At 35.7% G+C, this 14,612-nt stretch overlaps 2 long non-coding RNA genes across 19 annotated transcripts in view; one reads left to right on the forward strand and one right to left on the reverse strand.

Moving 5' to 3' along the window:
• The window catches only part of LOC106039409 (uncharacterized), a 319,959-nt gene that overhangs the window by 257,732 nt on the left and 47,615 nt on the right, over positions 1 to 14,612 (forward strand). For all 6 annotated transcript variants that reach the window (XR_010833403.1, XR_010833405.1, XR_010833406.1 and 3 more), the window contains one exon: positions 12,489 to 12,574. This is a non-coding gene — a long non-coding RNA (uncharacterized lncRNA). The remainder of the gene's footprint in view (positions 1 to 12,488; positions 12,575 to 14,612) is intronic.
• LOC106039407 (uncharacterized) overlaps positions 8,863 to 14,612 on the reverse strand; it is an 88,243-nt gene continuing 82,493 nt past the window's right edge. For 9 of the 13 annotated variants that reach the window (XR_001209225.3, XR_007164477.2, XR_001209227.3 and 6 more), the window contains 2 exons: positions 12,463 to 12,732; positions 8,863 to 9,000 (listed from right to left, as the gene is read on the reverse strand). This is a non-coding gene — a long non-coding RNA (uncharacterized lncRNA). The remainder of the gene's footprint in view (positions 9,001 to 12,462; positions 12,733 to 14,612) is intronic. The other 4 variants (XR_007164478.2, XR_007164482.2, XR_001209228.3 and 1 more) reach the window with 2 other exon arrangements.

The raw sequence follows: 14,612 nt of genomic DNA on the forward strand, positions 1-14,612 counted from the left end.
ATGACAGGAAGAGCTTGAAAAAATTGCAAGGGCTAGAAGGCTAAAAATTTTTGCCACTGTGTTCTCTATGAACCATAAAATAAAAGTTCTTTATCTTTAAGGATCATAACAGATGATAAAATACAGTAAGTCAGCGCGCAGCAGGAAACAGAATATCTCACCAAGGAAGTCAAAAGTCACTGGTAAGAGCAGTTGCATTTTTTGCATGTATGAAAGTCATGAAAAATTAATTTTCCTAGGTATGCTGTGATTGCAGTATATTGTGCTGAATTTACATGGGTAATGATAATACAGTTTAACATCCTGATGCCAGGATATAAAAGTTTTCCATGCAAAATCATATTAAATAGATAGGGGGTATAACTACGGGGCAGGAGCTGCTATTTTCTTCAGGTATTTGAACAGTAGTTGCTATGGCATCGTTCTGCTACTGTTGTTAACAGCAGTTGGTGTCTTAACCATTAACATGTGAAGGGTGCTGAATTTCTTTAAAATGGTGGCAGTGAACTCCTGGAGTAATGCTAAAGAAGTTAGTTGCTATTCACTGATGCATGGGGAGACTCTGAATGGGATTTTGTACAGTTTTGCTTTCTAGTGAAATTTGCAATCTGTCTTCTGAATTGTTATTATTCAACTAGACTAAAAGTGTTACTTTAATGTCTCACGTTAGTCATCCTCACACAGTGTGGGAATATGAACTATACATACTTATAAAAGAAATGAGAGGTGCATGGAGGGGAACTGCACAGTTCTTAAAATTTTCAAATATTCTATTCTGAAATGTCTCATTGCTTTTCTGCTTAATAACATTCGCTTTTGCCCTTGCTGCTTGCTTCATGTGGATTCTCACACTGCTGCTCACGAAAGAGGAGAATAATACAGAACTGTGAGATGCAAGTGCAGAAATCCTCAAATATTTTTGTTCTCCTTTTCACTCTAAAATAGCAGGAGATGGAAAAGGAGGAAATGTAACTGAATTGTTTTGCTAATTCTCCTTTTATTATCATTAACCTGGGGACAGGACATTAATTTAGTGTTAGAATTTTGTCATGTGTTCAGATCTAAGTGCACAGGAGAACCTCAGAGGCTATAAGTCACTTTCAGTGTTGCTTCACCTCCCTGAGCAGCCTGTCACAGGAAGAAAGCCATTGCCTGGAAGTTCTCTTCCAGTGGTGATGGAAGCCTTGACAGATGGGGTGAACTAGTCTCCTGATTGCTTGGTACTAGGTGGCTAATGTTAAATGAGGTGAATCTTACCTGTGGATCGTATGTGACGTCTTTAGTCAACCTGTTTTTTGTACCACTGATACCCCAAAATGCCATTCAAGTAAGCTGCTTAGGTAGATCCTTCACTTTAGGTGTATATTCATACCTTATTTATTTTACTGCTGTACTTGGGAATTCCAGAAATTCATCGGGGATGTGTTTATTGGGACCAAATTTATATCCTGATATGGTAAATCAGTATTGAATGACTACAATAGATTGTAGTCATATGACTGTGTTTTCTTGAATACCAGTGCGTAGTTCTTCCTCGCACCAAACATAATCCTCACTGATTTCTAACTTATTTAAAGTATCATTTAAAAGATTGGAAGGCTCACTAAAATGTGCAGTACAGCAATTCATTCTCTGTAGTGAAAAATATTTCATTACAAAGTTGAAATTTATCTAAATGAAAACTGTGATGTAAGAGTTTGCTTGCTAGTACTTTTGGTCTTGGTTTATGCTTTTTCCATATAATTCTGTCATCTGTTTTCTAATCTTCACCACCACTGTTTATAAGGGAAGAATGTATTTTCAAAAATATGAAAAAGAAAACTTTACGGGATATGTTTTGAAGAGGTAAAGGGAAAGGTTAATGGTTAGATAGGTTTGGATTCTTGTGAAATAACCCTAACTCGTTGTAGATTGCTGTATTATGTGGGAGGTGGTACATTTTGTGCTTTAGTAGGTGGAATATTAATTTTAAACTCTTTTTCTTTGTTAATTTATCATTTTTTCTGCTTCTAGTGTATTTTTGAAGTTTGCATTTCATTAAACCAGAAGGAAAATTAAACTACGTATTTTTTTCTGAAGAACTAAAATGGTGTTGTTTTTGAACTTTTTGTGACTCACCTAAAACTTCAGTAGCTCCGCAACCATAGGTACTTGCGTAGTAGCTAGTCTGCCATTTTTTGATAAAAATAAATTTTACATGGTAGTTTTTCAAACTGCAGTGAGAGCTAATATATATTTTATATGTATACATACACGTGTACATAATTATTTATATAAACGCATTCAGCTCAGAAAGGATAATTTAAAATTATTCAGAAATAGTTTAATAAGACTGAATTTTGCATGCTTTATATGAATATTTCTGTCCTGTTTGAAACAGCAAAAGTAAAAATCTCACAGACTTTTAGAGGAAGCCTGTCTTTTCCTGCCCTTTTGTTTTTTTTTCCTCCCCCCTTGATCTTAGAACGTACCTGAGTGGAAGTAGCTCACACTGCATCTTCCCAACACCGACAGCATTGCAAACTGCTTCAAGACCTGAGAAAATGACACTTCCTAAATCCAACTTTGTCTTCTCTTGAACAAAGGTGCCAAGTCCTTGTCCAGATACAGTCTTCTAAAGTATAAGGACCTTTTTATTTTCCCTTGAGTCAAGTGGGACTATTAAGAGGATTCTTCACATTGTCAGAGATATTTTATTATTATTTATGCTTTTTGCTGAAACAGTTTTATGTTCTGTTTGAAGAAACTACTGTCTATCAGACACAAATGTATAACAGGTAGTTGATATTTATAGATTCGGATGAAATCCAGGCAACAACAAGACTAAGCTATGCTAGTTCAAAAAGGAGCCGTAGTCCTGCTTATGAAACAGATTTGGTGCTGTCAGTGAAATTCTGACAGTGAATCTGTGAGTAGGAATTAATAGAACTAAGGTAGATAGAGCAATGCAAATCTGAAGAACTTCCGAGACACAAATTATATAAGCAAGATTTTGAAAATGTACATTATGTTGCGTCTTACTCTTATACCATCCAACACACCTCTCTTTTTCCTCTCTTCTAAAAAGCAATATGATGAGACTTCCTTTAATTTAAAACTAGTAAGCTTTCAAGAAGAGCAGAACTTCCTCTGTGATGCAGGAAAAAGCTGTCTCCATGGAAAAGGCCCTAATGGGGACTCTGATGACACATTCCCTGAGGAAAGCTGCCACCTTAGACTGTCTCTTTGCAGGAGAGAAAGTGAACAACTGCAATATTCCAAGTACAAAATGTGTGTGTGCATGTGTGTGGTGACATGACATAATGCTTTGTGACAGTTAATTTTATTCTGGGTCCTTCACATGACAGATAAAATGATTTCTATAATTATTCTTAGGTATAAGAACCAAAGTCAGTTCTGTTAATGCATATTCTTGGACTGTTTGACATAAAATACATTTAGATACCTTATTTAAACACCCCTTTGGAAAATAAACAAACATAAAAAACCACCACTAACAACAACAAAAAAAATCAACAAAATCCAACAAAACTGAGGAGGTCAGAAGTGACTGAGTGGATAAGCTGCATCTGTATTGCTCCTAGGCCCAGGAAAAAGGCAAGTATGACTGGCTGATTCTCATTGGAAATGTCTCATTTGCAGTGAAATTTCATCCCAAGGCTGCATAATCAAACTTTTCTTGTACCTAAATTAGCTCTCATTTTACTTCTTAGTTAAACTAAGATCATTGCTATTTTATGCTAAAGAGTAGGAGAAAATTTAAATATATTTATATATTTATTTTATCACCATCCTGGTGATAAAATTTTACTTGTCGTTACAAGTTTATCACTGTTTGTGATGAAAAATGAATAATAAAGCATACTGATAAAGAAATTACTGTATATAGAACTATGTCGTCTTTTAAAATAATTGTTAGGCTTATTATTTGTTGGGAATATGTAATATTTTCAAAAATACCCAGTATAATTAGTAAAGTAAGAATGAAAATGGATGTAGTCTACTAAAGCTAGAAGCTTAATTCTGTCTGTATTTGTCATGTAGCAATAATACAATTTTTATTATTCATTCAGAGGAAATTTTGTTTAGTTTTGGTGAAAAATTTTCTCTTTCTGAATATTCAGTGTGTCTGTCATCATGTATTTTTAGGTTTCCAGCTGAAGTGCTTTATTATTCTTTCCAGCACTGAAACACACATTCAGCTGGTGTGCTTACTGAATGGTTAAACCTACCTCCATGGTATATAGGGTCTGCAGAAAAACTTTTTGCAATTTACATAGCTGAGAGAGGGAACACATCCAAAAATATTCCCCAAGTCATTTATCAAAGGTGCTACCACGGCCAGTGGCTTTATTTCTCAGCAAAGCAAAATGGGAGGAATGGAAGTGAGTGACAGGAAGATTTTTGATTGCTTTTTGGGAATATTAATCTGTGACTTTTTTTTTTTGCAAAGCATGTAATTTGCAGAAATAGCAGAAATACAGCAGAAATAGCATGAAAAGCACTGATGGAACGCATTCCTGGTTTAATTCTGTATCAAATGATGTGATTGTATCAGAATTTCATCATGAGCTCCAGAAGTTTAGAGACAAATGTGGCTTGATGTGTTCAATAATGTTAACCTTGAAAGATTTACTGGGAGAAAAAAATGGAAATGGGAAGGGAGAGAAATTTTTACTTCTCTCAATGGACTGTTCACATAATAACGAAGAAACTAGCATTTTTCCTTTGGTCTGTCTTTACTTAGGCACACAGGTGCACCCTGTACTAGCATGCCAGAATGATGGATGGCATAAGGCATAATCTGTGTGCTTGAGACTAAAACAGTACAGATGCTCGGAGTTAATACAGGTGCTGTGGAAATCTGAACCCTTCAAAAAAAACTAGGTACATTTTATTATCATTGTCATCAAGAGCCTTAAAAAATGCCAATCTTCTGTAGTGTGCATTTGTCTGGTATATGCTGTTATACTCTTCACTGCTATGTTGTCTGTCGATCCGAATGCTTGTGAACCCAGAGGTTTTTGAAAAATTCAAACAAGCTTAAAGTGTACTAAAAAAGGTAAGGCACAGACAAGGTCAAATCCAGATAAGACTGAACATTCTGGGAGAACTGTAAAGATATCAGCTAATAGAAACTTCTGCTATTTTGAGAAGGATAGGGAAGATTTACTTCTAGTAGAACCTAATTTGTTTGAAGTATATCAATATTAAGGTAAATACTGTAACATGAGTTATATAATTCTGATGCACATTAATAACTGAAATATGGATAATAATGCTGCTTTTGATCTGTTATTGCTTTATGTTGAAATGGCCAAAGTTAAATAATTCATAGAGATACACTTGACTTTGTGAAGTTCAGGTAGTTCTTTGTTTCAGAAATAACAGCTTGATGGATAAAATATGGCAAAAGCATATTTTTGCAAAAATTCTCTCCTCTCCAATATTTGGTTATTCTTAGAGTGTTTTGTTATTAAAATCTCCAAACAGACCTTCAAGTAAAGTGAATGCTTCCAACCTGAAGATTGGCAGCCCTGTGGCTGTGCCCACAGCAGGGACACAGTAGCAAAGGAAAATGCTGTGTTCCTTCCCCTATGTGATGCTGTGAAGGCTCTTCAAAAAATTCTCCAAAAAGAGTCCAAAAAATAACGATTTACTCTGGATGTAAGATAAGTATGGATTCTTTATTTACAAATGTGACAGATAAGACAGCTGAGATCAATTATGATAAAACTGGACTAAGTATATTCATTCATTACACACACAGAACCAGACAGCCATAGATTAAATAGTGTGGTTGGCTTGTTTCTTATACTGTGGGCCAAGTTAGAAATCCTGACTAAGGGAAACTGTGTGAGGTCTTAGTTCTGTATGAGGTATGTATTAATGGCATAGAGATATAACAACATTTACTTCTTAGTATTATTTCTTTAGTCTTTTGAAAGCCAAGGGTTCTGGTTACAAAAGGCTGATTGCCCAGTTTCAGTCTTAGACTCTTTTACCCTGAAATTATTTGAAAAAGCTCCCCCCAAAATTACATCTGAATTCAATACATAACACATGGATAACTGAGGCAAGTTTGCTTTTTAATCTCTTATTTTTTTTAAATCTTTGATTTTGTTTCCTGATCAAATGCATAATAATGTAAAATGCATGTTTGTATCCACTTGTGAACTTTAAGAAAATTTATGATAATAGACTTAACATTCTGAAATGTATCTTTGACTGAAGAACTTATCAGCCTTGTTTCATCTTCTTCCTAGTCCTTGTCTATGATTACTAGATCTCAGAGTCATGTCAGGTTAATTTCATTTCTCTAGATGCTGTGGCCTTTATTCATTACATGATCTTGATCTTTCCTAGTTTACCTTAGAAGAAAATGACCATACAGGATATCTTGTTACCCATGAATTAATACCAACATCAAAAGAAAAGAGCCCTCATTTTTAAAATTTTATTTAGAGAATGTGTATATTATGGTATCTTTGTGCATGTATCTATAATGTGCATGTATTATGTATTTGTATATATATATTAGCATAAATTAGTTATGTGTTGGCCCAGAAATACAGATATACTAGGTCTTCACTAGTTTTTTATTTAAGCTTAAAATTCTTTAGGCCAGTATGTCACACATCCTGATAAAAGTCCTGAAAAGGGTCAAAGGAGAATACATCTTTTTGGGGGCATTTGTTTTGTACATTTCTCTCAAGAGGAGAAGGTGAGCAAGCCATGGAAAAGAGTGACCCTGGCTATTGTTTATCACCCATGAGGGGTGAGGGATCTCAAAAAAAATGAAATAATAGTTTTAGTCCAGAAGGTGCATAGCAGCAAATCTTCCTTAAGAGTCAGTCACAGTCTGGATCTGATCCTTCTTCTCTTAGAAAGTGCAGGGCCAGAATATTACTCTATTTTTCCTGTTTGTGAAATGCTGCATTTGACATTTGTATTTCCATATTAGAAGAGAAGTGTAGCAGAGGGAGCAGCTGATCTGTGCTCACTTCTACCTCTTTCCCGCTTGGAATGTCCTATCTTTTCATATGGCAGATCGATTTTCTGTAGGGTTAGAGAGAGAATGGCATGCATCTGCTACAGTCTTTTTCAATGATCCCACCCCTTTCTTGTTCTACGTGGTTTATCTGGCATTCATTACTCAGCAGTTTGCTATCAGTGGTGACTGTAAAGTATTGAGAGTTTGATTTTTAGAAGATATAATTCCCTTGTTCCTTTTATTCTATTTCCACTTACAGCATTTCACACAGAGAATAAAGATGAAGTGTCAGAGAAAGAAATTTCTAAGGAATTTTCTGTGGAAAGGTAAAAAAAGCCAATTAAGTGAAATCATGACTCGGTGTTGTACAAAGAGCCATGTTTGAGACATTTGCAATGTTTTGAGAAAACAAGCAAAGGCAATTTGAAGCTGGTAATAAGAAACAGCATCCTATCCTTATGGTTATCCACTTCCTATATTCTCCATCTATTTTTTTTAATATGGGTGAATAACAACACTTAATCTTGTTTCCAATAGACTTTCATCTGAGGCAAAAGACTCTTGGAAATTATCAAAGAATTTTAAAATTCTTTGGCTGATTTACTGTATTAACAAGTTTTTTTTCAGAGGAAAATGATGTTGTCTGTACTTCTTCCTGAGTCACTTCAGGCTTTAAAGGGTCTTGACCCTGATCAGTGAGCATAAATTAATGAATTCTCAAGGGAGCCAAGCCAATATAGTGCACAAGAGGAGTAGGCCTTTAAGTTATTTGTTCTTTTGTCTGAGGTGTAGCTACATTTACAAGTCAGTGGTTATATAGTAAATTCTGACTTTCTAACTGTTAAAAGACAAAAATATGTATAATCAATACAAGGAAGACCAAGATGTTTTACAGATATCAATACCCTTATTCCATCCAACTAATTTAGACTAAAATTTCATGCCTGCAAATACTTAATTATGAGGTGTAATACACTGACTGACTTACAAGACCAGTTTCTTTCCCATCTATGTGCTGAAAGCCTTGAAAATCTACTAGTATATGTTCAGAATTTATAATTCATAATTGAAATTTTTACAAAAATTTTGTGGAGGACTCATTTTTTAAGGAATTAAAAACAACTCAATGTTTATGCATGTGACAGGTGAAAGGTCTAAAACCTGCTGAAATTAGATGTTCGTCTCAGTTACTATCAACCCTCATTGCTCTCAGAGCTGTAGCATTGCCAAAGAACATAGACAAGTTTTCTGAATTACAGAGTTTTAGTCCCTAGCCATACATCAACAGTATTAACATCCAATTTTTGTAAAACAATAATCTCATTGCTAGAAAATACTGGTTCAGCAGTTGAAGATTCAGTGGCATATTCCTTCAAATAAATGGAAATTACGAAGTTGCAATAATTGAATGAAGCCTCAAAGAATTCATCTTACAAAAATAGTATTAAAATTAAATATTTATTAACGTTTCATTACTTTAGCTAGAACATTCCATTCTAGTGCAGGCTTTTTTTTTTTCTTTTTTTCTTTTTCTTCTTTTTTTTAATTCTGGTTTGAACAACATTCTTTCATTATCCTGTTACTTTGTGATATCTAATCCTGTGTGTTGTAATTGCATCGTCAAACAATCCATAAGCTGATGCTGTGAAGCACTTTTGGTTGCTAAGAGATCTCCTGTTCTTTGACAGGCTTATATTTGATTATTCCATTGCTGCTGTACTTGTTATTACATACTATTGAGTGGTACTTCAGGTACTGACTGTGTCGGAGGAACATGTCTGTCTTCATCTATTTCAGTTGCATTCAGCAAAGAGAGGGATAAAGCCCTTCCTTGCTGAAATTAGATAATTCTCACTGAAGACTGTAATGTATCTGGCAGTGAGGATGTTCCTTCTTGATGTATGTAGCCTATGGCCAAACAGCTGAAGAAGTGCTATTGTAGAAGGAGCAGAATTCTTCCCACAGGGCTCAGTCTCTCAGTGGCAGCTGGCAATGGAGGGTGCTTCCTAAATGGAAAAAAGGTTTTCTAAACGCTGTTCCTTTGCTCTTCTGATACACATATTCATTAGGACTTTTTTAGGAAAACAAAATCTGAGAATCTAAAAGTGACTTTGAAAATAATGAGGTTTGTTACTATGTGTTTAACCCTTTTTGGGCAGGCTGTGCAGAGGAGGAAATAAAAATCTAATACTTAAGAAGTTTTTTTGCAAAATTGTCTGCTTTAGGCTACTTTACTGAGGCCTTGTGCATGTATCCATTAATCACAATTACATAGTCTTGAGATCTAAGAAAGAAACTTGAGTTTTGGGACTTGATTCAGCCTACATTCAAAGAAAAAGGGGTGTGTGGGGGTGGATTTTCACATGATATGGAAACTAATCATCAGACATTAAGTGTTATGATTTCTTCACTGTGTGATGGAATAAGATAATACATCTACCAAATGCATCTTGAAAATTCTACAATTATTGAAAAACAAGCAATCTTTAATGGAAAGCAAAGATGAGTAGTTGTAAGGATCAGGTTGGAATTCAAGACCTACTAGCTGAAAAAGACAGTGCTATATAGCTAATAGTTCAACTTATTTAGATGTATATGTGGAGAAATGTATGTCCAGTAAGCCTGGAGAGAAGCATGATTTACAGTATTAGGCATCATTTTTTTTTCCTCCCAATCCTACTAATATAGCTAGGAAAAACTGAGAAACTTGTAAGTATAGAAGCTCTTTTGTGGCTATCATGGCTTCAGGAGCACTGAAAATACTCCTGCAAGATGGAATCAGCTGGGCTTAGATTTTTTTTTTGCTAGCTGTCTTGTCAGTTATGTCAAGTGCACCACTATCAAGTATAAAACTTCTCAAATGGTTAACTTTAGATCAGATCTGGAATTTTAGTAAAATACAGTTTGATCCCAGCACTGCCTGTAGAACCTTTGAATCTTCCCATAGATTTAACCTTTTATTTGTATAGTTAGGAAAGGTATTATTACAATAATAAATGAAAGTGTATTGCGTTCTAGACAAATGTATAATTTAAGATTATTAGAGTCATTGTAAGAGAGCTCTGAAGTGTATGTGCCTTACCTTGAAAATAGGTTAAATAAAGCCAGTAGGAAAGAGTGTTAATTACATCTCTGTGTAGAGAGGAATAACTGTCTGATAGTATAGAGCAAGAAGTTCATCGTTTCTTCCTTTTATACAGAACTGTAAATGTGTAAATGAAATAAAAAAACTAGGGAATGGATGGAGGGAAACCAATATCACTGGGGAAGCAAAAAATAAGTATAGGCAAACTCACATGTTTAATGAATACTGGACACGAGTAACTTGTATTTCCCAGAGGCTTATAACTTTGATTATATAACTACACAGTGTTGCAAAACCACTGGTCACTTCAATGTACAAGTCTACTTTAGTATAGCTTGTAAAACTGCGAGATCCGAAGAAACTACTCAATCTCATATTTTATGTTTCAGGTTATTTCATTATAACTGTTATTAATAATGCCAAACTTCTGCCATCTTGTGCCATTTGTAAGTAATAGGAAAATGTTTTGAGAATTGGGGCTAGTGAAATAATTTTCTATTTTTACGTCACAAGTCAAAGCAATGTGAACAGAACATTTTGCAATCTCTATTATCTGCTCATGGGTGGATGACAATTCCATTAAATAAATCTGATAGATAAGTCACACTTTATTTTTTATGTCTGTGCTTTGATTGTTGCAGTAATAAATACAACGGTTCTGCTAATGTGCTTTATAATGACAGATCTAAAACTTAGGGTTGTTCCCTGAGTGTAGCAGGGTACATGTCCTGAGGCTGCTGCTTTGGATTGTCTGCTGGGAATGCTGCCAGGAAGGAAGCAGTGGGGACAGGTCTGGGTGAAAGGGACGGAGCAGCAGTGAGCAAATTCTAGTCAGACAGGGCAAGGATCTGCAATAAAGAGCTGCCTTGCTGCCATTCAGTCCTTTGCCCTTGTTTCCTTCACATGGCTATCTCTCAGAAATTTGGGAGATGTTTGTTTCCAAATCTAGGGTTTGTCGCCTGTTGTGTGTTCTATGGTCATTCAGTGGGCCACTGCCTTCGTATCACTGCTTCCAGCTTCACCTACAGGCCTATCATACCACTCTTCCATCCTTTCTTCCTAGCAGCTTCCTCCTGATGGGCCCCTCTGCAGAGATACCACCTTCTGTCAGTACCTCACTACTCTGAGAACTTTGTGTGTTTCTGTAGACCATGTCTTGTAGGATGCTGAAACAAGCTAATTAAAAAAGTGATGCTGAGGGGGCTGCTGTTCCACCTAAACAATTCCATACAGCTAAACATATTGCTATAGACAGGTGAAAAATCACACTGGATCAGACTTCGGTGTAGGCTAAATTTCAGGAGGTAACTAGATTGAATTTATTTAGTGGAATAAAGGAAAATGCATTCATCTGAAAATTATTTGGCATATCTGATAATGTACTTTATACATGATAAAATATTTTAAGAACCTTTTGATACTTGCACAGAAAGAACACAAAATCCAGTGAGAGTTCCCTGCTTAAATAATTCTGAAATAATGTACCTATGGGTAGCAAGAAAAATAAACCAACATTGTGATATGCCAACTTTAGGCTTTCAGAATAGTTCAATGCATGCTAGTTAATGCCCTAGAGACGTTATTGAAACATGGTTTGAGGAGAAGGAATGATTAAGACTAATTTCCTTATAGTATTTATAAGGAATAGGTCTGTCACAACAAAGAGAAGGAAAAGTACAAGAAAAAACACAGCAGCACAAATATCCTTACTGACTAGAATGATTTTTGTTTTCTGTTTAATGCAAATAAGCAATATGTTTGGCCATAGGATTCCCTGTTTTTCATGGGATTTAAATCTAATAAAACAGTCTACCCTCTCTGCATGGCTTACTTTTAGGTCTTCAGTGAGATCCTTTGGCACCTTAGCAAAATATTACATGGGCCCACATTGCTCTGAATTAATGTATCTGAAGCACAAACAAGGATGCTCTGTCAATATAACATACTAAGGAGGAGAGGTATCTAGGGCAAGCTATAAATATCACACAGGATAATCCCCATAAGAAGAAGGTCCATTTCATTTTTTTGGTAACAACATTTTCAAGCTGCAGGTAACGGCTGAAAAAAAATTGTTGCACAGGTGGAGACCTTCTCTTATTTCTCCTTGAAGAAAGAGTCAAGGTTGGAGTTGCATTGATTTCCCACAAAATACTTGCATTAATGCATTTCTTCTTAATAAGAGACGTACTGTTTTGTGTGTGTCCCTTCCCTGCCCACCCCCATCAAAAAAAGACCTTTATAGTGCAGTAGATTTTGCTTCTCGGTAGTGGCTGTAGTGGATCAGAGAGCTTGTATTTAACAAATATGTATGTTATATACACAAACCTTTGTTATTATATGTATATGTACAATATGTATACACTATATATATGTATGTACTTACTGAATGCATATGTATTTATATTGTAGGCATGTGCAGTTACGTACAGGTGCATGTGTGAGGGAGCGAGAGAGAAGTCTGAAGGCATTTTTAAGCTCTGTTGAAGAAACATAAGGTAGCGCTATTATTTCCAGTATGTGTCCCTTGGGAAGTGTTGTTAAGTATTATTGTTGACTCATAGTGACCCTCTTCAGTGTTTGCTCACTTCTTCAAGCAAAGGCATGGCATTTGTTAGGCTTATTAAATTCTTTCCTCTGTTCTTTATTTTCTCTCCTGAAAAAAAAAGAAAAGTGTGTTGTTCCTATTGGGATAGTTTTTAACTGGTGCTTTCTGAATGTATTTACATTGACAATTCAGAGTTTTCATATTTCTCTGGCACTGATACCTAAAATAAAAAGATCCAAGCACCTTTGATACTTCTGCTGCACTTTTGTCTGCACCTGTTTTCAGTGCAGGCCAACATACTATTTCCAGATGCACGATGACAGCCTATACTCCCTTTCTTAAATCATTATTTTTCTTTGTCATTACCTTGCATCATTGTATTTAAAAAAAAAAAAAAAAAAGCACAGGGCAGGTTGAAATGGTATTCCTGTTGGAATAGCAGAGCAATATCTCAGTATTATATAGGATTCCACATTTCAAATGAAAGTGAAAGACAGCTAGATTTTCCAGTAATAAAATACAAGTCTTTAAGGTAGACAATAAATGGGATAATTTTTATGATATTGCAGCTTCTTGGATGAGTCTACACTGCTACTTTTTAGGTGGAGGGTCAAGAAGCGCTAAGTCTAGGGGCAAGGTTGAGGCTGTGTCAGCAGAGGTTAAAATGCGCAGTTGGTGCCTGGCTGCTTTCAAATACATCTTTTAATTCAAGGCAAGGTTCTCACAAATGATGTGAAGGAAGGAGGTGCTGGTGTAAAACCAGTGCAGGGTGGTGTCTGGGATATTATATGGCTATAATTCAGAATAACATGGCGATTCAGAAGGTGCTGCCAGGCTAAGGTAAGGACTGGTGCTGACAGGGACCTACCAAAACTTAGATATGTGACTTTAGGGGCTGGGTAGAATACAGCAAAGTGAAAAAGAGATTCAAGTAACGGAAGAGGTGTGATTCCAAAAGTGCTGGTTAAGGTCACTTTTTGTTACTAGAAAGAATATCCAGAGCAGATTTAAGAGTTGAACATTGGACAAATAAGCTAGCATAAGGTGTGAATTTTGAAAGGGGCTGTTACACTGGTCTAAGACCTGAGACCTGCATGTGCCACCTGACAACAATCTTTTAGCTCTGGGGTGTGAAAAGATCACTCAACCAGGGATAAGAGATGAGATCTGGAGTTGGTGTTAAGGTTCAAGTACCAGGGTCATCAAGTTGGAGAACAGTTTATATTCAAATGCTTTGCCTATGTTTAGTATTGATGTTGAAGGGTCATTGGCTCCTGGTGGGACAGAGGGCCATAAGAATGTATGTGGTAAAGGATGGCACGTCCAGAACAGGCTGCTTGATGAGGTTGATCATTGGAGCTGGTAACAGTACTACTATAAGCTATCGCCTTCTGATGAGATGTTACAGGTGTAGGACACAGAGGGGGCTGGAAGCAGTCGTTCAAAGTGATGAGTAAGTGTCTTGCACAGGGTTCTATATTCCTTCTTAAAAGAATATATGACTGGTAACACACAGGCACCCTTATCCATGTAAAACAGCTGTTGTCACGGTTACAGAAAATAAACATGTTCAACTGCAATTCCATATATGTAATATTAAGTTCAGCCCTTATTTTAATAAGGGCTTGCAAAAAATAAAATCAAACATACGGTTGTCTCCTTGGTATGCAGCATATATGCTGTGGATGCTGTTACAAAAGGAGATTGTGAAAGTAAAACAATTCAAAGAAGTGAGAGGGAAAGAGCAGAGAGATGACTGGGTTTACTCCTTTGTATTTGAAACTATTTGCTTTTTAAGGCTCTAATTTTGTAAATCATATTAGCATTTGGTTAACCTTAATCACAATAATAGTCTCTTTATTTTAGTGTATTTACGTAAGTAAAGATAAGATTGTGCAAGAATGTACAAAAGTAAAATAAGTGATGGTAGTATATTCTTTCACCCATTTATATCCTAACACTGCATGTCCAAATCCAAATGAAGTAAC

The sequence above is a fragment of the Anser cygnoides genome, chromosome 8 (assembly GCF_040182565.1).
Source record: "Anser cygnoides isolate HZ-2024a breed goose chromosome 8, Taihu_goose_T2T_genome, whole genome shotgun sequence".
NCBI lineage: Eukaryota > Metazoa > Chordata > Aves > Anseriformes > Anatidae > Anser > Anser cygnoides.